General features: G+C 38.0%; 1 long non-coding RNA gene across 1 annotated transcript in view; it reads right to left on the reverse strand.

Annotated features, from left to right (window-relative positions):
* LOC139954230 (uncharacterized) overlaps window positions 1-27,353 on the reverse strand; it is a 78,148-nt gene that overhangs the window by 34,635 nt on the left and 16,160 nt on the right. The window contains exon 3 of the long non-coding RNA XR_011788074.1: window positions 25,415-25,504. This is a non-coding gene — a long non-coding RNA (uncharacterized lncRNA). The remainder of the gene's footprint in view (window positions 1-25,414; window positions 25,505-27,353) is intronic.

The following is a 27,353-nucleotide window of genomic DNA, read 5'->3' on the forward strand; positions in this document are numbered from 1 at the left end:
CCATGTCCTGAGAGAGAAGGGTCAGAAGCTGACACAGTTTCAGGATGATTTTCTTACCATGGGGGGGGGGGGTCAGTTTTTGAGAGTCTCAAACTGAATGTGACTTTCTATACCTTTTTTTTTCTTTCTTTATCTTGATTGTACACAGTAATGATAAGTTATTTTTGGAAGTAATGACTGTTCTGCTGTTTGGACTAACATATGCTCTGTTTTAAAGCAAAAGAACGTTTGGTATTTGGAACCATTTGATTGTTTTTAAACGCTAATTAAATGTAGGGATGCAGACTAACCTGCGAACTATTTCAAAAGGTGGTCGCGTTTTGAAAAATCGCTAAAAATACAGTGAGTAAATATGGCTCAGCGGGGAAGAATATTTCCTAATAGGAATAAACCATCTGAGAAACCTAATACTTGGTAATGCTTGTCAGACTCAACTTTGGGGATAAAAGCTGATTCTTTTTGCATCACCACATTACTTCAGAGTTATGTTTCTCAAAATGCTTTATACTGTCGAAAGCTGCTTCAGGCTGCTAAACCCAAAGTTGTTGACATTAATGTTAAGAGTGATAACCAAAGGTATATATCTTTCCTTTGAGCAGACCTTCAGACATTTTTTTTTCTCTGGGAAAAAACCCAACAGCTTTTACAATGGAAACTGCTTCCTTCTAGGGTAATATAAGCTGAAAATTATAAGACATTTACGGCCATCACGATCGATCTTTAAAACGTGGAACAGCTTCAGAATGTTTGGATAACATTTAAATTTCAAATAATATTTGAATAACTTTCTTTCTCACGGATAAATATAAAGAAAAAAACCTGAAAAGGGTCACTGACCTAACTAAGGCCATATCCGAATTGGTTGCTTTGAAATCTAAATTTCACTATTAACAGACAGGTGCCCCTTTAATAAAAAGGAACACTGTCTGGCTCTTACAAGACTAGATCCGAAGTAGCAGGCCTAGATGTGAGAATCGCTCAAAGCTCTTTAACCTTTCCCGTCTGCGAGGGTTGAAGAATATCTAGTCGTGTGTTTCAATATAACGGGACAGACCACCATGTCTAGCCTATAAAACGCTCAATACCATTACATTCAAAGCTTGAATATTTAATAAAATTTGATTAATGCAAAAGTACAAAAACCTTCACAAAAGTCTTTACAAAAAAGAATAACAAATTTTATTATTATTTTTCTCTCCAAAAGCGCATAGTTATATGAGCTTTAAACAATAATTTTCTGGTTTGGGTAAAACCATCAATGGAGCATCGTAGAATTATCATTTATCTCAATATTCACCAGATTCTCAAGTATATTGGGTGACGATGTAAGAAAGAAAAAAATCAGCGGTACAGAATTTGTGTTCTGCATCAATCACAGCTTGGGTATTTCTTGGAATACAGACTTCGAGTGGGTGAAGGAGTTGCTAGACCGTGCAATAGAAAAATTGAATATACATGTACACCTGTAAATTAATTGTTTTATTAAAGACACTGAACACTATTGATAATTGTCAAAGACTAGTCCTCTCACTTGGTGTATATCAAAATATGCATAAAACAACAAACCTGTGAAAATTTGAGCTTGATTGGTCGTCGGAGTTGCGAGATACCTAATAAAAAAAAAAAAAAAAACCCTTGTCACACGAAGTTGTGCGCTTTCGGATGCTTGATTTTGAGACCTCAAATTCTAAACTTGAGGTCTCTAAATCAAATTTGTGGAAAATTACTTCTTTCTCGAAAACTATGTCACTTCAGAGGGAGCCGTTTCTCATAATGTTTTACTATACTATCAACCTCTCCCCATTACTCGTCACCAATTAAGGTTTTATGCCGAAAATTATTTTGAGTAATTACCAATAGTGTCCACTGCCTTTTAAGTACAGGCAAAATAATAAAACTGAAAATTAATTAAAAGCTGAAAATTATAAGACATTTTCGGCCATCACGATCGATCTTTAAAACATGGAACAGCTTCAGAATGTTTGGATAACATTTAAATTTCAAATAACATTTGAATAACTTTCTTTCTCACGGATAAATATAAAGAAAAAACCCTGAAAGGGGTGACTGACCTATCTAAGGCCATATCCGAATTGGTTGCTTTGTTTACAGCTATGGCTGTAGCTAGAGACATCCCATACTTCAATGCATGATACCATGGCAACCAGCCCTTAGCTGTAGCCACTAATTCAGACACACAGCCTTATTTCAGTTAGGACATTTACAATTGACAAAGACCAGTATTCTCACTTGGTGTATCCCAACATATGCACAAAACAATAACAAATCTATGGTGGCCCCAAAGGGACATCGCATAACGCAAACGTGTGCGCACACGTATGCAATGTCGTGAAACAAATCGCGAATATATGCGCACACGTATACAATATCGTGAAACAATTCGCGAATATGTGCGCACACGTATGCAATGTCGTGAAACAAATCGCGAATATATGCGCACACGTATACAATATCGTGAAACAATTCGCGAATATGTGCGCACACGTATGCAATGTCGTGAAACAAATCGCGAATATGTGCGCACACGTATGCAATCTCGTGAACCAAATCGTGAATATGTGCGCACACGTATGCAATTTCGTGAACCAAATCGTGAATATGTGCGCACACGAGTGCGATTTGTTTTGCAATGTCGTGAATTTTATTGCATACCATGTTGCATACCATTAGGGTGATGTCATAGTTGTGGATAATTTGTTACCGATCTAGGGATTACTGTGGCGCTACAGCAGGCTCCCTCTGTAAAGCATGTGTATACCCAGGAACTTGGCACCAGGCCAAGGACGACCACACGCCTCGCTTGCCTCACAACAAAGACTACTGCTGCAATGACTACCGCTTATCTCACTGTTGGAAAGAAACCCCCCAGATCATTAGGCATTTTATTCAAAGGTATGCAACATGGTATGCAATAAAATTCACGACATCGCAAATAATATTCGCAGACGTGTGCGCACATATTCGCGAATTGTTTCGCGACATTGCATACGTGTGCGCACATATTGGCGAATTGTTTCACGACATTGCATACGTGTGCGCACATATTTGCGAATTGTTTCACGACATTGCATACGTGTGCGCACATTTTCGCGAATTGTTTCACGACATTGCATTCGTGTGCGCACATATTTGCGAATTGTTTCACGACATTGCATACGTATGCGCACACGTTTGCGATATGCGATGTCCCTTCAGGGCCACCATACAAATCTGTGATAACTTTGACTCAATTGGTCATGAAGTTACAAGAGAATAATAACAGAAAAAAACATCCTTGTTGCACAGTCTTGTGTGCTTTCATAGATGCTGATTAAAAGGCTTCAGGGCTAAAGTCTTTTAATTTTTGAGAAATTACCTCTTTCACAAAACTACGTTACTTCAGAGGGAGCCGGTTCTCTCAATATGTTTTTACTATCAACAGCTCTCCATTGCTCATAACCAAGTAAGTTTTTATGCTAAGAATTATTTTCTTGAGAAATTACCAACAGTGTCCAGTATCTTTAAGGTGGTACCACATAATCTCTGAACAATGCAGTGCCTCAACCTTGAACTTCCCAGGTACTCAGAATAAAAAGTTGGTCTCAGCAAAAAAATCACATCACCTTATCGTGTCCTCTCCAGGGCCCAGTTTCATAAAGCCTGTAAGCACAAAAACTTGCCAAGCACAAACCACATTTGCCTATTAAAAATAGGTTACCAGCCAGAATACCATACAGTTGCGACTGGTACCCAAGTCATTTCTTGCTTGGCCAAGAAATTCGCTTAGCAGATTTGTTGCTCAACAGATATCTGAAATTGAGCCCTAAAGAGAATCATTTGTACGACTTTGGTGCACCAAACTGTTTGGTTTGATCCCAGTCATTACTTGCTTAGCAAAGAACTTTGCTTAGCAGATTTTCTGCTCAACGGCTATATGAAATTGGATTCTAAAGAGAATTAATTGTAAGACTTTAGTGCATCCATGGAGGAAGGAAATATCAAACTGTTTGGTCGATCCCAGTCATTTCTTGCTTAGCCAAGAAATTTGTTTAGAAGAATTTTCTGCTCAACAGCTAGGCCTATATAAAACTGAGCCCTAAAGAGAATCAATTATAGGACTTTGGTGCATCAAACTGTTTGGTTGATGCCGGATGACGCAGCAAGAAAGAAAGCATCAGTGCATTTTACCCCTAGATGTATTGCTAGCACTTAATGCAAAGACAAATCCAACATAGGACATCATTCATGCAACTGCCTATTCCATTAAGTGGAAATGAAAATATTCCTGAGCTATTCATTCATTCACTGCCTCTTCCATGACAACCAGAAATTGCTAATCCAATGTTTTCACAAAATTCTTTTATTAAATGGCTGCAAAATAAATAGCAGTTTAACTGCCCACATCATAGATTCTTGCAAATAAATGTGGAAAAAAAACTTCTTAGTCTTCAGTTAAAGTTAGAAAAACAAATTGAGATTTTTTCCCTAATTTTTTGTTTATGTATAGTTTTATGCAGAAAGTCTTGTGAAAAACATAGCGTCACAGCCATGTACAATAGCTTTCTGGATTTCAAAATCTAAAAATTCATGAAGGCAACTTGGGATTAAAAGTCATTTTCAGTCTAAACAACAACCTGCATATGCACACAGGGTACCAGACAATACTGCACCTTGAATTGTGCTACATTTGGATGGATAATGGCATCCACCAACCACATAATCAAAGAAAATGGTTCCCATCACCATGATGCAACCCTCTAACTCAGCTCTGAAAGTTATCATCATTTCCAACTGTCGACATTTTCCAGGTGAAATCTAAATTTCACTAACAGACAGGTGCCTCTTTAATAAAAAGGAACACTGTCTGGCTCTTACAAGACTAGATCCGAAGTAGCATGCCTAGATGTGAGAATCGCTCCAAGCTCTTTAACCTTTCCCGTCTGCGAGGGTTGAAGAATATCTAGTCGTGTGTTTCAATATAACGGGACAGACCACCATGTCTAGCCCATAAAACGCTCAATACCATTACATCTAAAACTTGAATATATTCAATAAAATTTGATTAATGCAAAAGTACAACAGCCTACGACTTAAAAAAAAAGAATAACCAATTTTATTATTATTTTTCCCTCCAAAAGCGCATAGTTTGTGGAAATATGAGCTTTTAACCAATAATTTTCTGGTTTGGGCAAAACCAACAATGGAGCATCTAAGAATTATCATTTATCTCAATATTCACAAGATTCTCAAGTATATTGGGTGACGATGTAAGAAAAAAAATTCAGCGGTACAGAATTTGTGTTCTGCCTCAATCACAGCTTGGGAGTTGCTGGACCGTGCAATAGAAAAATTGAATATACATGTACATATACACCTGTAAATTAATTGTTTTATTAAAGACACTGGACACTATTTGTAATTGTCAAAGACCAGTCCTCTCACTTGGTGTATTTCAACATATGCATAAAATAACAAACCTGTGAAAATTTGAGCTTGATTGGTCGTCGGAGTTGCGAGATACCTATGAAAGAAAAAACACCCTTGCCACACAAACTTGTGTGCTTCCAGATGCTTCATTTTGAGACCTCAAATTCTAAACTTGAGGTCTCAAAATCAAATTTGTGGAAAATTACTTCTTTCTCGAAAACTATATCACTTCAGAGGGAGCCGTTTCCCACAATGTTTTATACTATCAACTTCTCCCCATTCCTCGTCACCAATTAAGGTTTTATGCCGAAAATTATTTTGAGTAATTATCAATAGTGTCCACTGCCTTTAAGTATAGATCCGGCAAATGAATCAGGGACTGCTGATTTTGAAACTATATATAGGCCTAACTGATTGCATACATGCTTGATTTGAAAAAATAAAATAAATTGTTGTACAGAACCATGCATGGAGTGAATGACTCTTTTTTTTAAGGGAAAAAAAAGCAATGTTTAACTTTGCTTAAAAAGATTTAGATAATAATAGAACTAGGGGGATGTGGCATAATTGCTTTTCATTTTGCTGTTAAGCGCTTTGAGCAATGTTTATTCATTTTGCTCTACGTAAGTATTGTTTTATTATTTTTATTATTATAAATTATCTCTTAAATCACACTTTTTTAACTTAAAAACATTGTAAGAAATGCAGAATTGTGTTGTTATTTATATCAAAGTAAATCGTTGTCCTGCATATCATTACACGTAGAGAATGCCAAAAATGGAGTCGATTCTGGAATGCAGCTCGACTTCTTAAATTCAGAAAATAATATCTGCAGAAGACATGATGCATGCAGGAATGGTGCTGGTTGCCGATACTACACACCTTAATAGTAATATTGGGTAAAGGATATAGGCAGCCGGCCACGTCTACATACAGTATTGCATCAGCTTTATCTTTTTACTACACAACACACACACACACACACCCTAGTTCTATTCTGTTTATATACCCAGCCTGCCAAACTGCGCATGTCTGAACTCCCGATGGCACTCTCACACCACCCTGGGATCCTACACAGAGCAGACAGCCGATATGGATGCATGCCAGCTTGCTGATAATGCATTCATACAACCCTTACTTCCATCTTCCATAGAGCGCACAGTATGGGATATATAAGGTCACCTAGCCTGCTGTACGATCTATATCTACATTATCTACTAGGGGCCGCATATTTGATGTGTAAACCTAAATTCCAAAGATTGTCTTCCTTTTTTGTCACTGCATTCACAGACGTTATACCTTCTAATATTACGTTTATGGATTCACCATTATTGATAGATGAAAGATTAAGTTATTGTACAAATTTAATCAGTAACTTTTGCTAACAATTATTAGAATTTGTTTGACCTCAACAAATACCAGTTCATCAAAAAAGCACAGTAAAAGGTAACAATCAAAATAACAATGAACACAATAATTATTAAAGTAAAAAAGCACAAGCAAATGCAGCTTTAAAAAACATTAATAATAACAACAACAACACACACTCACAGCAAGGTAACATTAAGAAGAAATATAGGCCTATTTCTTCTAAATTTATGATTATGGAAACACCATACAAGAGAGAACAGATTACTATTGTAGAAATTTAACTAGTAATATTTCCAAAAGTGCAGCTTAAAAAAAAACCAAAACAAACCCACAACACTAATTTTTACCGAGGTAAAATTGTGAAAAGAAATATGTTGTTTGCAACCATACAAATACTAAAAGAGGTTTTAACAATGCCTTTCATTAAAGACCAGGAATGTTTGAATTTTGCTCCTTATCTACAGAATCTGTACTTTACAAACCACAAGAGTATATATAAAAACACCCCAGGAAAAAAATGCCCCCACGGATTTCTAGACTGAAAACATTGGGAAAAACAGAAAGCCTATGTACAAGAGTGTCAACAGATTTAATTAATCTGTTATTCAAATAATAAAAATTATAAACAAGACTTTCAATGTAACACAAAAAAACAAAAACATTCATTTTGAAAAACCGAAGGCCTGTTTATGCCTCAAAAGATTTAGTTGATGTTATTCAAAATAAATTAAAAAAACAAAGCCTTTTGAAGTGAAGAAAACAAAATACTATTTAGTTGGCACAACAAGTACTAGTTATTTGGCAAAACAGAATTCAACAAACCTAATTAATCTGTTATTCAAATAAATAAAAAAAACCAAGACTTTTGCAAAAACAAATAAATATTTGCGTCAGTAAATCTCATTCACAGCGTGTAATTTCCTGCTGAAAAATACGCAGGAACGAGCCTCAGAGTTTGTAAAACTATCCCCAGGCTGACTCTCCCATCCCCATAGAGCCTAGCCAGTAATACATCCACCCACCACTATAAGACCAACGTCATTCAGAGATCGTAAGCCCAGCCAAACATCTCATGAATATTAATTAGCCACGTCAGCCCCCGACCTGTGGGATGCGTAGAATCCTCCATTAGACTTTGCTCTGCGCTATGTGAATAATCACCCCCCACCCAAAACTCCCAAATGTAATTCACATCTATTTATAGATTGCATTGAATTCTGTAACCCTGTATATATATTATATGAAGCGCACTATGCGCAGAGGAATGCGCATGACGCTGGTACGGCAGTGTCGCAGCAGAGAGGCTTATAAACGTCATCCCTATTGACTAGTCTCCACGGGTCTATTTATAGAATGATGCCGGCCTATTTATTGCATAGTGTGCGCGGTAGTGGTTCACACCATTGGGGTTGCATTTTAAGTGATGCTATATATTTTTGCTATACTGCTTGAAGGCATGGTCCGGTCATACGCAGGTCAAATACGTAATACTAAATGACAGGTTACGTAAATATGTAGGCCACCAACAGATAGGTGTTGCGGACAATAGGCTGTCAGCTTAGATTTAAACCAACAAAAAACCTTTTAAGGAAAAACACCGTAATGGCATGCGTTTATATCAGGGAAAACAAAATAAAAACAGGTCAACCTTTTTTTTAAAGTTGCAAATTGTCAAAACAACAACATGACATTCTAATGAAATAAGTTTTGATTTATATTACCAGCTTACATTTGGACGAAAGCTCACACAGGAAAGCTATACAGAATTTCTTTGCAACTTCATTTGTTTGTCTACATATAAATTTTTGAATCTGTAATTTTTACCCCAAAATGAGACTTTCGACAAAAAAGGCAAAACATGGAAGCTAGTGGTAGCATAAACTAACTAATTACATCAAAAACTGCATTTATGAGCTTTTGCAGCAAAAAACAACTACTTCATCAGATCAGATGCAAAGATGACCTAGTAAGAGATGTAATCCCAAAAGGTTCAATAAACAGTAAGTTGATCTTAAAAACCCTGGAATTTGAAGAAAAAAAAAGAAAGAGAATGGAGTGAAAACATTGTCTGCATATTTTGTTCTCTACGTAGATGTGGGGGGGGGGGTGGTTGTTGTGTTTTATCCAAGGAGGGAGGGAATTGTCTTAATTGTAATTTTATAGATCTCTCTCCTTGAGTTGAACAAAAAAAACATGAATTTTTCATCTTCATTTTGCGTCTCTCATAAAGAAATACCTCCCCAAACTGAAACCAACATAATAGACACTAAGGACCAAACTTAGTCAGACAGTCTTGTGTTTTTAATTTAAACTGATAAACACAAATATCTTTAAATTAAATTCTAATGATTGTTGAAGTATCCATAATAAAACAAAAATAAATCTTCTCTTACAGTGCATGTTCCCAAAACAGCTCAAATGAGAAATTGTGGAGAAAGTGTTCTTCTCATTTTGATTTCAGTCTCGCAACAAATTTTCTGGTGCAGTTAAGGTTTTGAACTACAAACCCTGCGTTTAGACCTTTATCATGCTGCCTCCATATTGGTCATGTTCCTCGTTTTGAATAACAATAATGCATGCTAACAATCACAATCACCTTACAATAAGGAACCAGACTATTTTGTTTCTTCCAGCCTCAGTTTGGTAACATTGATATCCATGAGAGAAATTCAAGATGGCTGCACCGTGATAAAGGTCTATTTCCCCCAGATTGGAGTATGGCATTGTAAGAGCATTCATAGTGGACAATCTACAACCTCCTATGAAACTGACCTTCAAGCAGCTATTTTTAAAGACAAAAAGGAATATTAGATGAACAAAAGATGCGCATGCCGTTACTATGGACACCATTGTCAAGGTCTTGCTGAATAGAAAAAAGAAAAAAAATAACAGACAAAAAGCATGAGAAAGCACCTTCTCGGAATCATTACCTCGATTAATTGAGCTTATCTATGTTTACATCGTCAAGGGAACACCTGTAAACAAACGAGGTGGATCTATTTATAGCGTGCCGTGCAGGCATCCGTGTTGTTTACAATGGGTTACCAAGGTGATTGGTATAAACAAGTGAATGGTTCTTGGGAGCGAGACAAAAAGGGGGGGGGGGGGGGAAGGCCAGCAGGGTCTCTGGGGGTATGCAGATACCTGGAAGGGAAGTTATTGTTTGGATGCGTTATTGTCTTCATTTAAACGTGAATTGATGATCTCTGTATCTGGACTTTTGGGGAAAAAATGAAAAATGACAACCTTCCGAGAGAACAATAATGACAGAGTCACAAGTGCTGCAAATTAACTCATGGCTCTCTTTATTTCCTTTGATAAACTCCTCAATAAATAATGCATGAATGTTAGACCAGACCTGGATCGTTGTCTCTTCACATGCATTTCCAACCTCCCTCCCCTTAGGATAATTGCATGTTTTAACGATGGAACGAAATAAAAACTGTCAAAAATTTGAACAACCCTTTTTTTTCGCTGATGTCATCCGAGCCTTGGCAATTAGAATTTGCCAAGATACTTTGATGATTTTATTTTACGCACTTCAGACTTGTTCCGCAAAATGCTTACACCCATACCATCTTTATTATTTGACCCTTTGTCATGGTAATTTTTATAGTGTGCGTTGCAGTCGCAGAGGTGATCTTACCCTAATTTGTTCAATTTGGTCTCCTTTTTTTATGTTTGATAAGGGTGTTGTTTCTTTCATTATTATCTCGCAACTTTGACGACCAATCGAGCTCAAATTTCCACAGGTTTGTTATTTTATGCATAAGTGTTGAGATACACCAAGTGAGAAGACTGATCTTTGACAATCACCAATAGTGTCCACTGTCTTTAAAGATAAACAAAATATCAAACAAACCATTTTTGCTTGTGACAGCTTTTTTGCAGAGCTGCAAACATTTGCATCCTTCAATCAGGGAAACAACAATCGGAGAAACATTCATTCAGATAGTAGGGAAAAGGTTTCTGCAGTAAGGAAGATTTTCAAATTAATTGTCCATCACAACATGGAAAGATCGATTTATTTTCAAGGAATTTTCTGCAGAATCAGATGGAGTTGGCAGCTTTGCTTTTGATTGTCTTAACCCGACAAATATACAGTCTTTTGATTTTCTGTTTTGAAAACACTTTCAATAATAAAAATAATAAAACCATTCTTATATAGCCCATATCACTGTGGGGTCCCTATGCGCTATAAAAGGAAATCAACAATTATTGTACAAAGTAAACATATATGTTTTTAACCGGGTTTTGAATTGTTCTTTTCAAGGGTTTTTAGTAGAAAATGATTGATTATATTCAGTTGCAGGTACTATAATTTATGTAATGATTTGTATGTAATGTAATATCTTTTTATCTTCTCCACTTTTTAAAGGTTCTGTTGAAATAAATAATGTTTATTCACATCTATTTATAAGCGCATGTGAAAGCCATGAATAATGTGTAGTCAATAGTACATAGCCTCTATTTAATTTGTTTTAAACAAAGCCACTCAATTTTTTATTACAAAGAGAGTCCTTCAGGAGTGCAAACCAATGGCAAGGCCTTGAGAACATCCTCCAACGTTCAGCCAGAAAGTGCTGATGGACAATAATCAACCAATGTTCACAGTCACGTTTCCACAATTACCAGCTTGGCAAGCCTTCCCATTCATGAAAAAAGGGACATCAAAAAAATAATAAATTGTATAATATGATGTGTGTCCTTGTCTGAAAGAAATGGCTGTATCAGTTTGGATGGAGGAAGCCTTGTAGTGAAGTGGTCTGTCCTGACCGGACTGGCTGGGTGCCCAAGGAGCCTGGCAAGACGATACCTGGAGATCTGGACACCTGGGGTTTTTCGTTTTCCTTTTGGAGTTTTTCTTCTAATCATTTCCACGTCTTAATGTCCCTCAAAAACCTTGGGGTGTAGAGCTGGGAGGCTGGCAAAAACTTTCCATTAATCTATTTTTTGTAGGAAAATTCCATGGAAATGTTTTTTCAAGTGAGGATTGTGAAAGCATACAAACCAGGGCCCAATTTAATAGAACTGCTAAGCAAGACAATTAGCTTAGAAAACAAACATGTGCTTACCAAAATAAGGTTACCAGCCAACTGCTAATTGACATATACAATTTGCGACTGGTATCCTGCTCATTTCTGCTAAGCAGAAAATTCTCAGGCAATATTTTCTGCTGAAGCAGCTCTATGAAGTTGGACCCCGAGAACGACCAAAAATGGAAATATCTGCATTTTGCTAGCATAGTTAATATCTTTTGGCCTTTGCAAAAGTACATCTCAGTTCATTAAATTAAATTTCATTTCATTTCTGCTGGTTGTGAAGCCAAGGACTCTCATCAAAGCAAACTTAATCGCTGTATTAATCATTAACCAAATTGAGAGACGACATGAAAGGAAACTGTATTTTTTAGATGTGGGAGGAAAACCCCAGAAGATTATTCAAGGGAAAACCCACGCAGCCAGGTATACAGGCGTGGTATTTTGTCCATGGAAAAAACTGTTATAATATTTTATCGAGTACAATGGCTGACCTACATTGATGCGTAGTGTGGGCTTAAAGACAGTGGACACTATTGGTGGTTACTCAAAATAACCAGCAGAATAAAACCTCACTTCGTAACGAGTAACTGGGAGTGCTACTTAGTATAAAACATTGTGAGAAACACCTCCCTCTAATGTGACGTAGTTTTCGAGAAAGGAGTAATTATCCACGAATTTGATTTCGAAACCTCAAGTTTAAAACTTGAGTCTCGAAATCAAGCATCTGAAAGCACACAACTTCGTGTGACAAGGGTGTTTTTTCCTCTCATAGTTATCTCGCAACTTCGATGACCGATCAAGCTCAAATTTTCACAGTCTTGTTATTTTATGCATATGTTGAGATACACCCAGTGGGGAGATTGGTCCTTGACAATTATCAATAGTGTCCACTGTCTTTAAATAGACATTTCAGGCTATTTAAGCACAATTTTCAGATTTTTCTTAAACAAAATTGGAAATCAGACTGAAGTAGGAAAAATATCATATGCCTTAGGTATTTTAGGGACTCAAAACCAATCCACATAGAGTGCCCCTGGTATGATTCCAACCTGGGGTCCACAAGGTGGAAGGTAAGACAAGAAACCACTACCCCAACTCAACCGTGAATTATTGGGGACTTTCAGAGCACTTGGTGGCAGCAGACTTACCAGGTAAAATCCATTGTTCTCGGTAATGTGCGCGTGCTCAGAACTACGTAAACAATGGACATTTACCTGGTAAGTCTGCTGCCACCTAGCGTTCCAAAGTCTCCCATTGTGTGGGCTGAACACAAAAATAAAAATCACAGGCTTGGAATAACATGAAGGCAACTAATGCCCTCTGCTGCCCTGGTTCTGGCCCTGGTGCCCCTTCAGACGTTTCCCCTAGACATTAAGGTATTCCAATGAAGGTGCCCTTTTAAAAACCATGGCCTCACCCTCTCAATAACGAACATCCAGGCCTGCAATCACAACACAAAATGAAAATCACAGCATTTTGCTGGCAGACCTTTTCGTTAATATCTTCATTTAAAAAAAAAAAGTTGGAAACAAAATCCATGGAACTTTTTGATTGTCAAAATGCACTAGAAAGATAAGAAGCAAAGGGTTGATTTATGTTCTCGATCAAATTATTAGCGATACTGATCTTAGATTGCTTAGTTTGCAGAAACTATTCAGAACAACAAAATTAGCTGACATTTTGACTGGTCACGTTCTTCCGTTGTGAGCCAAGCAAATTTGCAAGCTAAATTATGAAACTTTATTAGAAGTTGAGTCATAAACAGAACACCTTGCCAACTAAATCTCAAGGTAAACTTCTCAACCCAACCTGGTTTAAATAGTACATTGTCTATGCCCTTAACACGCAGCTGGGTGCGATCCTTACAAATATTGTTTTTGACAATTTGATGTGTTCTTTTTGGACTATTCCTGGAAAAAAACAAGTTTTGGAAGGAGTCCTTGCTCTATGAATGAATAGGGTTATCATAATATATACCCCATGATTAAATGTCAGGGTTTTTGCCAAAAGGGTCTCCACAGGGTTAGGAATGATGCCAATGTTGCATTGAAGCTAGAGTCATAGATTGATTTTTGTCAACATAATGCTGATTTTAAAGTCAAACTATTATCAAAAAAGATACAATAAAAGTCACTGAAAGTTTTTGCTGAACAGTGTCTAATCCCTGAGGAAGTTTTTGCTGAACAGTGTCTAATTGCTGAGAAAGTTTTTGCTGAACCGTGTGTAATCGTTGAGAAAGTTTTTGCTGAACAGTGTCTAATTGCTGAGAAAGTTTTTGCTGAACAGTGTCTAATTGCTGAGAAAACAGCAGATACTGTCCAGGTATTTTCACACGAGGGTCAAATCCATCCACACTTAGCGAGGTACCAACCACATCTCTAGCTGCAGCATCCCGAATGTGGACAGAAACCTGAGAAAATATTTACACGAATGACTTCTCAAAATCAATTGCTCCGAGGTGAAAACATTTTCAAACCCTACTTCAAAGGGAACCCTTTTTAAAAATGGTTTGCTGCTGTGCTTCTAATTTTTTTATCATTAACGACAGTGGACACTATTGGTAATTGTCAAAGACCAGTCTTTTCACTTGGGGTATCTCAACATATACATAAAATAACCAACCTGTGAAAATTTGAGCTCAATCGGTCGTCCAAGTTGCGAGATAATAGGGAAAGAAAAAACACCCTTGTCACACGAAGTTGTGTGCTTTCAGATGCTTGATTTCGGGACCTCAAGTTCTAAACTTGAGGTCTCGAAATCAAATTCGTGGAAAATTACTTCTTTCTCAAAAATTATGTCACTTCAGAGGGAGCCGTTTCTCACAATGTTTTATACCATCAACCTCTCCCCATTACTCGTACCAAGTAAAGGTTTTATGCTAATAATTATTTTGAGTAATTACCAATAGTGTCCACTGCCTTTAATGTTTGAGTACTTCAAGTTCTATACTTTGGCTTGTAACCGTAATCTGGTAGGCATAATAATTTAGTGTTTAGCTCCTGTTTGTGCCTAAGCAGCTCTATGAAATTGGGCCCAGGACCGAGCTGTAGTTTTTATAGTTGAATACAGCAGACTAATCACTAAGAGACAATAATAGGGGCGATGCCAGAGTCCAAGTCCAATGTTTGACTATCGTGCCTGTGTACAGAGGTCTCTCAAAGCAAAGTGTTTACAGCAACATTAAGTAAAGACTTCCCTTTCAAAATTACTCGAAAGTGGGACAAGTTAAATCTTTCCCGCCTTTGCTTTTGTACCACTCACGACTTGCACAATGGACGATTAAACAAATAAAAGAAGACGATTCATTTAACAGATTACGGAATCCCTCCTGCAACTAAATAATCCACCACAAGCTAATTGGCATCTTAAGTGAGACAGGATTGTCTTAATCATAGCCCAAGTGCGGTGTAGACTGGCAAGAAAGTAGTGGCCAATGACGACTAAGCACGCAATCTTGACCACGTTGTCCCCCGTGATTAATAATATCCTTGCAAAAAAAAAAAAATCAAAAATCAAAACAATAACACCCTGATCGTGACTAGACTCTTCACCTCTCATCCACCCACTTCCCCCCTTTTCATTAGCAAAATATAGCAACAAGGCGACTATTTATAACTGCCTGCATTTCCTAGTGCTCACTTAACCATAAACCGCCGGCCAGGTCTAGACGCGGGAGTACTTGAGAGAACGGGAACGTGACTGTCGCAATACCACACGGTCACTGGATGTCACCTGGAACCGATCAATTTACCTGCCCCCCCTCTCTAGTAGAGTGTGATCGTGATGAGATCAGTTGGCCTTGGAGTGAAGCAGAAGCTATCAGGGAGGACACCCATGCCTGGCTGCTCTGAAGGTCCCTCAATCCTACCTAGAGCTGGCGATACGAGAAGAGAGGTCCCAGAGAGAGAGTGGTAGTCATTTATCGTCAAGGCCCAATGGGTCACTTCATTACGCCCAAGGTCCATTGCATAGTTTTTTTTTTATCGGAGGCCCAGACAAACTGATCGTGTCCGAATTGCCAATCTGACCTAGGTCACAAACAGCTTGATGGATGGATGCGTGTCCAAAGGACATCCTCATTATCACATTAAATTGAAACCCAATTGCACTTACAAAAAAAAACAATCTGGGGCACAGGGTTTAAATTCAATTCAATTTAATTCAAAAAACTTTAATCATCCTTTGCAGGCAATTACAACAGTAGACCAGCTACATATACATATATAAAGAGAAATATACAATACACAATAATTTAAAAATATAAAGATTACTTGAAAAAATGACAAGGCAGATTATGTACAAATGGTTGAAACCACAGCAATTATATACAAGTGAATAGTATAAAAAAAAATATATAAAAAATAAAACAATAATAAATTGAACGTACAATATAAAGAACCACGAAACAAACAAATAAAACATAAACAGGTAAACAGTGGCGAACCAGACCTCCAAATAGTTGACATCCCGCACACCAAAACAGATGAAAACAAGTGCAAAACGTCAACCATTCAGAAGTCTGGTTGCCACTGGAACGAAAGAGAACTTCCTTCTATTTGTTTTGCAAAGGGAAAGTCTAAAGCGTTGTTAAAGACACTGGACAAGTTTATTAGTCGTCAAAGACCAGTATTCTCACTTGGTGTATCCCAACATAAATGCATAAAATAACAAACCTGTGAAAATTTGTACTCAATTGGTCATTGAACATAGGGGTGTCGGAATATAGGGGTGTCGGATTATAGGTTCAGTTGTCGGAACATTGGGGTGTCGGAATATAGGGGTGTCGGAATATAAGCTATAATTAAATTTTTCTGAAACTTTGTTGACTCATTCCAACCATACTCAAACTCATGCAACTTGAATTAAAGCCTAGTCCAACTGCATAATGTACCCAATTGCATTCTACAGTGAAGACACATGAAAGGACTTGAACATCAAACAAACTAAATTGTGAATGACTTCATTTACGCGGATACTTTGGCAAAATCCACTTCTGGATGTAAAACTGAGGTGAAGACTAGGTGGGTGTTTCAGACTCAGCAGTTTTGAAGTATCAAGAAACAATTCCCAAAGCTGATTGGCTGCTATATACACACTCGGTCGCCCACAGGCCCAGGCTCTAACAGACATTGTTATAAAACTACAACCCAAAGATTACAAGGCAAATTTGTTTTAATATCCACTACTTTGTGTTCCCTGACCCCATGACAAAGCATTTACTTGAATTATTTGGCAAGTTACTCTACTAAGCAACAATTCAAGGGGAACCGGTTAACGATAGAACAGATCAACATTAGAATCGGTGAACGTTAGAACCGGTTAACGTTATATAGAACCGGTTAACGTTATATAGAACCGCGGTCAACGTTAGAACCGGTCAACGTTAGAACCGGTCAACGTTAGAACCGGTCAACGTTAGAACCGGTCAACGTTAGAACCGGTCAGCGTTAGAACCAGTCAACGTTAGAACAGGTCAACGTTAGAACAGGTCAACGTTAGAACCGGTCATTTAGCACAGTTAACCTCATGATACTTTACTTGGTAACCAGTTTCTGCTGAGCAACTTTAAAGTGCTTGAAAAATTTACAAAATGTGGGTTTTCAGTTTAAAAAGAGCTACACACCTATAAATCGGCACCCCTATGTTCCGACACCCCGCGTATATTTTCCTAATCCTTACCCTAACCCTAACATTTAAAGGAAAAATGAATCTTCGTTTTTTTTCGGAATCCTTTGACTTTTTAAAAATCCTATACTATAAATATAAATATAATGAGTAGGGTAGATGGCCTTAGCTTTCGATCCAAACCGGACCTTCTTCGAAACAAGTACAAATAAATACATCGGCCTATCCATTTATAGAAAGAAGTGGGGAAATTAGAGCCAATCAAAGTTTCTATTTTAAAAACAATGTAAATAATAATATGGAATCTATACAATTTGTCCTTTCTCTATAATTAAACTAACCTGAGAAAAATTTCAATTCTCAGATTCAAATTTCGGGGATAGAAAACCACATAACTCTTAAAAAGGTTTGTAAAATCAAAAGATACTTCTTCTACCAAATAAGTTTGTATTGCCATAAATTTTAAGAGTGATTATCCAAAAAAACATAGGCTAACTTCCCTTTAAATCACAAGAAGGTTTTCGGAACTTAGGGATGTCGGAACAAAGGGATGTTGGAATATAGAGCAGTCACCTTTTAAACTACCTAAAAATAAGAAAATCCCAGTCTCGGCAACTAGTGAAAATGTTGTTTGTGTTTTCATGCAAGCCTAAATGACAATGACATGAATAAGCCAGTAACACGATTCGGGAAAAAACATATCCCACACACACTCAGCCTTACGCCCACAAAGTCTAACCTATCCATTCCACTCTGTACAAGAAAAACAAGGATATGAAACTTGAGAGATATGATAGGCCTACTCAGCAAAAAAAAACGATGGGATTAAAACTTCAGGGAAATTCCTCAGAAAGTCCAAGCCTGTGGTTCAGTTTTGGGTGTGGGTTGAGGGAGAGGAGGGTATGGTGAACCAAATTTACCACAGGGTCAATATTTGTGACTTTTTAAACAGAGTTATTCTCAGAAATGGGACAAAAATGTCTGTGTGTGGGGTAATTGATAATGGAAGTATGGGTAAATGGGCGAGTACTGGAATTATAAAAATGTGTAAAATGTGATTTCTTTGTTTCTTAATCAGTACAGATGAAGAATCAAACAAAAAAGTAGGTCGAAGTTAAAGCTGTACTAATTCTTCCTGAATGAAAAGGACAATAATCATTTCAGGAGATCCACGACTCGTTTAAAATCTGAGTAAATTTTGAACCAGAATTTACCATAAAAATGCAAGTTTCACAGAGACCTCACATAGATCCCTGATATGAGGCAACTGCCCAATATGAGTCCATGCCCCTGTTCACTGAATCTTACACAAAGCAACTGCCAGGACCTTTCCTCAGCCTCTGCTTCAAATACTGCAATAGCCTCCATGCCCTTGATCTTTGCCTTTGTGCCCCTCCAGATAAGACTTTTCAAATCTCAGGGGGGCAACAGATAAAAACTGTCTCCATGCCCAAAGACAACGTTGCCTTGGTGCCCCTCAAACTTCTTCACTTGGACTTCACACAAAGGAAAATTCCTTCCAAACACTCCCTGTTTTCATCAGTGCCCTTCGCAACACTGTATATCGACACCAGGCCTAACACTTCACGGAGGCAACAAAGGCGATTGCCTCCATGCCCCCTGGTCATTTGCCTTCGTGCCCTTGAAATGCTCCAATAGGAATTTACAATTTACCAAGGAGATAGTGCCCTGTCATGAATGAAGCATACAAGCCTGCCCCTCGCATATACCGCCATCGTTGAAGGCGAACAATGGAAAGGTGCCACATAAATACCGATCAGCGAGGGCGCTGTTCAATATTGAAGCTTGTGACGTCACACCAACACGAGTGTCCCTTGACCATTACAAAAGTCCCCCTGTTTGCCCTACACACACCACATCAGAAAGGCTTTCAGTTTGAAAAGACAGTCACATATTACAAATGACTCCGTTTAATGGCACAGAACATAACAAACAAGAATGACTCAACAGGATAGGCCAACAACAGGATGAATCAGAACGAACCAGCATGAACTGCTTACTTCACGATCATTTTAAAACCAGGAAATCTCTCTTCCACAGCTCTGTGTATTGTTCACCAACAACCACACGCCCCCCCCCCCCCCCCCCAATTACACACAAGGATACTGCATTCATACAACTAATACCGAGAAGGAAGTGTGTACATCACAACTGATTCCAATCGCCTTTTTTTACAACAATAGTTTTTAATTTGTTTCTCCCAAAGTTCACAGCGCTGGGATTTCCCCCACACAGTCCAGCTAAATATAATCACTTCAGATATGCTCTCATAATCAACTTCACATGTTTTGTTTTCAGTCAGTTCCTTGTGATATGTTTACATTCTGGTTTCACTTCAAAAGGGATTTTTCTTTTCCTCTCACAATTTTCTGGACTGTTGTCAACTTCTAACCGCTTCTTTAAAAGAAATCAGGGAAGACCTTCAGCTATTGCATTTTATAAGCTCACGTGGGGACAGAGAGGGTCAAATTGGCTTTACATCTTAAAGCCAAAGTATAATGTTGGTCTTTAGAATTGTTTGAATCTTTTAATCCTATAATGTAGATTTAATACAAAAACACTTTCATTTAAAAAAAAAAAGGGGTTGCGTTTCTGAGATATTTTTGCCAATATGAGTAAGTACACAAAGGAAGAAAAATCCAAATCCGAGAAGGGTACTGCAGTAACGCTTCTCAGATTTAAATTTTGGGGTATAAAAACTTAAAACCTTTTTTTTTTTACTCCAAAGTGAAATGTTTCTAAAAATGTTTTATACTATCAATGGCTACTGTAGGCTACTAACCAAGCGTCACTGAAAGTCACTCAAAAAAGTCACACGGTCCTAGGTCAGCAGAAACGGGAACTCTTTACACAAACTCATATTCATTGACGATGGTGTCTGTCTGGGTGTGTTTCGGAAACTCCTATTTTGAATTAGGACACACTACAAAAACTTTTGCTTATGAATGAGCAATGTTTATACTCCAGTTCACAATTTAAAGCACTTTGAACAACCTTTTTTTCGAAATCATCAGGCCTCGAAATAGCCCACGGCACCCACAGCAACTGCAATGGTGCCCTGTGCTTTTGCCGTGGTGCCCTGTGCTTTTGCCGTGGTGCCCTGTGCTTTTGCCGTGGTGCCCTGTGCTTTTGCCGTGGTGCCCTGTGCTTTTGCCGTGGTGCCCTGTGCTTTTGCCGTGGTGCCCTGTGCTTTTGCCGTGGTGCCCTGTGCTTGTGCTGTGGTGCCCTGTGGTTTTGTTGTGATGCCCTGTATTTTTTGCTTTTGCTGTGCCCTCTCCAAAGTTCCAATGAAAAGTTGGAGGGATATTGCTGTGCCCCTTCAAGAGTTAAGTTTAAGGCCCGAGTCATGCATACGGAGCATTTGATTCAGTCCAATGAAAAATTGTATACAAAATAATGTCAGACGAACTTGACTAAAACAAACTTTTACAAATTCACAAAAACCAACCAAAATAAGCAAACAAACACATTCAAATTGATCTTTGCCATTCTATAGAATGTTTGTTTCTATTTATTTGAACAGATTCCAGCAAATGAATTGTCAAAACAATTCTTATAAAAATGGCACATTTTCATGCCAGATAAGTTAAGATAAGTTCAAAGTAGTAAAAAAAAAAAAAACATTAACGGTGGGAACATTTTCAAAGTTTGTACTGATAACAAATCGGTTTTAACAGTTTTTTGTTTGCTGTACATATGTACACACCTTTGATAGCAATTCTTGACCACTTGCATAAATCGCTATCGGGCTTTGTAAGGTTACAAACACTTATAAAAACATGCTGGGTTGAAGTTGTTGTTTCCAAACTTCGGATAGAGTGGGAACTGTCCTTTAAAATGAACAGTACACAGGCGTGCCTGTGGACTGCTTCACAGTTGAACTTTTGTTGGCCCTGTATAACAAAAGCAAAGCTCTTGAACTGTATAGTACTAGCCCGCCTAGTTCTCAGTATTTAAACACACCTTGCCACAGTGCTTCTCTCATACCTGTGGTTTTATTTAGAAAGCTCCCATACTTAGTTTATAAAAGGGCCCATTCAGTCAGCATTGTAGTCTGGAATTCACCAGTCTGGATGACAAAGCACAAAGACTGTGTGTGAGTTTGCGAGAAAAAAAAACTCACCATGTACCTTGTCACACCTTGGTGGTTAAGTACACACAATTACTATTAGGAATGTCAATTGAACAGTTATAGTGAAGTTACCAGCGCGAAAGCGTTTCCAATTCATTACTTTTCTTTCTTCGTATCACAAAACTACTTCCAAGTCAAATATTTTGATTTCACTTTAAAAATAATTCCAATCCACTGAAGAATTTCTAAAACTGTTATCAACAGAAATTTTATCTTGATTTTTTTCTAGAAATGCTCTAAAGTCGATCCAATGTTAGTTTTTAGCAGTCATTTTGGGTTGTCCCGCTGGCAATGTTGTTTTTGTTTTTAAAGGAACACGTTGCCTTGGATCGGACGAGTTGGTCTATAAAAAGCGTTTGAAACCGTTTGTTATGAAATGTATATGGTTAGAAAGATGTTTTAAAAGTAGAATATAATGATCCACACAAGTATCACTCAAAATTGCACGGTTTTCTTTTTACGTCGCGAACTATCACCGTCGGCCATTTATGGGAGTCAAACTTTTGATCCCCATAAATGGTCCGACCGTGTTATTGGACGAGGTAAAACGAAAACCACGCAATTTCGAGGCATATTTGTGTGGATCATTGTATTCTACTTTTACATCATCTTTCTAACCATATGCATTCTATAACAAACGGTCACAAAACGCTTTTCAAAGACCAACTCGACCGATCCAAGGCAACGTGTTCCTTTAACCCATTCTTGTCCTATTTACAGTACATTTTGTTTGTACTCCGATGAACAACAACAGAAAATGTAGCGTGTTTTTGTCCTTTTTTTCCCATGGTGACTGAAATTATACAGGGGTTACGCTGTCAAAAAGGGTGGGAGTGCACAATGAATGAACTTATTTTTGTACATTCGTACCAATCATGGAAAAAAAATGAGTCACAACTTTGGGAGTGGTAGTAAACATGAACAACTTCAACCCAGAGTGGTAGAATAAAGTGGTAGATAGAAAGAAAAAAATTAGGTTTCAAGTTTGATACCTTGGATAGTACAAGGTGAGGCCTTACACTCACCAGCCAACATCTGAAATCAGGGGAAAAGGGGCAACAAAAGGTGAAAGGGATTGTCCAATGGAAAGGTCAAAGGCCGAGCTGGCAAAGTCCAAGGCTGAGCTACCCAGTACCCAGCCCCCTCACCCCCACCCCTCTCCAGGGTCCAGGATTTGGGCTCATTTTAGACTTTCAGCAGGTGATCATTCTCAGTGAATCAGCACCCTCATGATACAACGCCCTCTATTAAAAGTAAGCATCAAACTCATACATTTTGTTTTAGTGTGTTATTTATATCTTTCTCCCCTTCATAGAAATCGGGGACGTCCTGGTTTTTAGTTTTTGGGGTCAATTTGAAAATCGAGGAAGTCACAGGGAAAAAAGGGACGGGTATGCTTGGATAACTAGTTTTAAGTGCATATATTTATTAGATATCTGTTAGATTTGTTAGATAGTTAATATAACTGATGATGCTCCCCTAACCTAATCCTCACCCCAACCACTCCCATTTTCTAGGTTTCCTAACCTCCCAGCCTCCACTCTGTACATGGATATAGATATGGTCAGTGCGTGTGTGCATGCAACTTTCAGGGCCACTTTGGCCTGAGCCTAGATACAGTTTCAGGTTACAACTTTTCCAGTTCACTTTCACACTCCTTTAAAACAACACCCTGAAACAATGTCATTTGTGAAAACAAATAAACACGAGCACGCCCACGCACACAATACAAGTTGAGCAACACACACACACGCCCGCCCATATATCAGCCTCGAATAACAGATCAGCTGACTCCAAACAACAACAGGACAGACCTTCCTCTCTCATGGACATACTGAGTGGATTGTTCTGGTAGCGAGTGACACTAACACACACACACACACACACACCCGAGACTGGTACAAGCTGGCTTGCTCTTCTGGTCACGCAATCTCTGCGTGGGCAAACTTAGTGTTATAAAACCAATTTTTTAATCTATTATCTCGATGATAAGGAAACATGTGAGTGGAGCTCAACAGGACAAGCTGTGACCATCATTCCCAGCAAATCCCACAGCCAGTCTATAGTATGAATAGAATGGGACTTAACTTGAATACTGCATGAGAGAGTGGAGTGGATGGCAGGCAGGTCACTGACCTCAGGGCTCCTCAAGAAGCTTCCAGCGACCTCAAGAATCTTCCAGTGGACCTCCTGATTAATGAACCGGCACCCTTCAGCAGACAACCTTTGCTCAACTGTCTTTGCCATGCCCCGCCATGTGGTGAAGGGGTCCCCCCTGCCCAAATGTCCCCACACACTTTTTCCTTGCTGGTAAGACACTGCTCCAGAGTTACAAAGGTCGAGGGTTCAAACCCCACCCGAGAAATATGCCTGTAATTTTTATTCCCACAGAACTCAGGAAAGTACTGAGTATACAGTGCTAACACCAGAGGTGTAAGGGTAAAACCCAAATGTATTTATTCTTTATCACATCTATTAAACAATGTTTTCCTCTTAGTCTTTCAGAAGTTACCCTCCCCCTAAAATCCTCGAATGAATTCCTAAAACTCCAACAACACCATGCCGATGTCACATCCTCAAATAGGATCCAATGGCACAGAGCCCCAATACCAGACAGATATTACTTCACAAACTTCCCTGAAAAGTTTTTAATCTGTTACCACTATAAAGCAAACAATTTTTGGGGCCATTCACTTAAGTAATCAATTGTTACAAACTTCAATTTTTTTTTTAAATTACTTTTACTTGTTTTTTAGTTTAGCTTCTTTCTGATTAACTTTCCCTCTATTTGTTGACTCAACGTACAAAATGTCCTTAATTCAGCCCTTGACAGCCAGTTGACACTTTTAATAAATAAAGTGAGAACAAATCTCTCAAAATGTCATTCTCCGTAGAGCGCTATATAAATGCTTTGTGTTATTTATTATTATGCCGACGGGAACAATTTGTCAACAATTGTGTTTTGTACAATATCAAGAAGAAAAAACATGATCAAGAGGTGTTTTTTTACAAATTCTCCTCATCGAAAAACACTCTTGACATTATCCGTTTTTTACCTAAAGCTGTTTTGTTGTCTTGTTACAACAACAAATCAAACACCCTTCACTGAAAGGAACATAAAACAAAAAAAGTAAAAGGAGAAATTAATACCTCGTCTCTTCTGGACAATAATTCCTTCATCTTTCGGTTATTGTCTCAAGGGGGCTAAAAAAAACACACAAATCTTTTCATTCCGCCTACTCATTAAATCATCCGCAGAAGAAGACCTGCCACGTATGTGTAGATGATTTATTAGAATGAGACGCCACAATCAATGTTTATAAACACACCCACGTGCTCGCGCTTAACCCGTACGACTGAACGTAACCTTTTCCACGTAGACTTTACTCTTACGCTGATGACACCCGCAGCAATGTGTAGGCTGCACACGACCACGTCAATGAAAGAGCCACGATGTATCAACAGAAAAAAAAAACCCAACCAACATCAAGTAGACTTGATCAGGTCCTTACGACACTACGGTTGTGAACTAGCCAGGCGTGATACTTCACGGAAACAATGAACGTGATTGCCTCTATGCCCCCGGTCATTGCCACGCCCTTGAATTGCTCCAGTAGAAATTAAAAATACCTCCTGGGCTGCCCTTTACCGAGGGGAAAATGCCTCAGTGCCCTTGCCCTTTAAAATAAACAAAGCATACAGGCCTACTACACTGTCTGGACACACAATGAAACTCATTTGAAGGCTGGTTAATAATAAACTTGACAATGATTTGACTTGGGGAAGTCTAGCTTACCTTATTTGGATGGATTCTTTGATTCTATGGAGTGCCATCTCCCTATGGGTGATAGATAAACCAGTCGCGTGACCCAAGAGAAACAGAGCTCTGAGAAATAGAAATAGAAACAAAAAAGATAAAATCAAGCAACTTCGAGGAATAAAATATTCGCTGGAATTGATACTCAATATTTAAATTCCGCTGGGCGTATCGATTCTGATTAGTCGGATCTCATTGGGAATATAAAATAAATTGGAAAGGGAGAAACACTAAACGCATTTTAACGACAAAAACAGACCTGAGCGAGACTATTTCCCGTCAAACGTTATACCATTACAGACCCTGCTGGATTGGCTGTTAAATAGAAATGAACAAATTCCTATGAGGAGGAATTTTTGGGAAAAGTGTTGTATCTGGGACAAATAAATAGTCAGTTAAAAAATCTAGATATTCTGTGCCTTGGTGTAAGCCAGCGAGGGGAGTCTAGATATTTCTAAGGACACTCTATTTTAAGTTTGAACATTAAAGGCACTGGACACTATTGGTAATTACTCAAAATAGTTGCTAGAATAAAAACTTACTTGATATCGAGCAACGGAGGACTGCTGATAGTATAAAACATTGTAAGAATCGGCTCAGGCCTGAAGCATTTTTTCGTGCATTTAAAAGACACGCAGTTGTGCAACAAGGATATTTTTTCTTTCAATAATTTCTTGGAACTTTGATGACCGATAATTTAGGCCAAAATGTAACAGATTTGTCATTTTGTGCGTACATGTATGTTAGGATACTCCGAATGAGAAATCTATTCTTGAACAATTACCAAAGGTGTCCAGTGCCTATAAAGTATATTACTACTATTTAAATCTTGTATACTGTTTTGATGAGTTAATCAATTCCTAAACACATTCATTTATTGCTTTGTGACAATTGGAGAAGAAAAAAAAGGACGCAGAGCCCTGTGTACAAACCAATACACTTTGTGGAATCGCTGAACTTATCAAATGATAGCAATAATAAAGACTTGTAATGCGCACATATCCACCCTGCTGGGTGTTCAAAAAACAAAAAACAAAAACAGAAACAACTTAATTAGCCCTTGGAAAACCTTTGACATAAGATTTTGAGTGGAGATGCTAATTTTGCGGTACAAAGACAATAGATTCAAAAGTAACTTTCTGCAGAATCAGCGAGAGTTGGCAAGTCTGGGTATAGTACACAATGTAAATTGATGTGTAAACAGTGAATGATTTTCCTTGAAACGTGGAGGAAAATGCTACCCAAAATGCTACAAAAAATGTATGTCTAAATCAGCTGATGATCTCAAAAATCATCATTTGCTACTTAAAGGCAGTGGACACTATTGGTAACTGTCAAAGACTAGCATGCACAGTTTGTGTATCTCAACATATATGCATAAAATAACAAACCTGTGAAAACTTGAGCTCAATCGGGCATCGAACTTGCGAGATAATAATGAAAGAAAAAACACCCTTGTCACACGAAGTTGTGTGCGTTTAGATGGTTGATTTCTGAGGTCTCAAAATCAAATTAGTGGAAAATTACTTCTTCCTCGAAAACTATGGCACTTCAGAGGGAGCCGTTTCTCACAATGTTTTTATACTATCAACCTCTCCCCATTACTTGTTACCAATTAAGGTTTTATTGTAATAATTATTTTGAGCAATTACCAATAGTGTCCACTGCCTTTAATATCAGCATTCAGTGTGCACAAAACATATACAGCGTAATTAAGTTGCTGTGCAAAATTGCTGGACAAAATGAAATCGACCCTGGAACAATATACTGAATGAAACTACATATAAATATCTTGTGCAGACAAGCTTTTATGTGTAAAGGTAGACTTCGTTCAAATTTCAAGAAAAAACATCTTTTCAGTTTCATTTTCTGAAGGGTTTGATATCAAACGCTGGAACCGAATGACTGAGCATGAAAG

Source organism: Asterias amurensis, chromosome 2, assembly GCF_032118995.1.
Source record: "Asterias amurensis chromosome 2, ASM3211899v1".
NCBI lineage: Eukaryota > Metazoa > Echinodermata > Asteroidea > Forcipulatida > Asteriidae > Asterias > Asterias amurensis.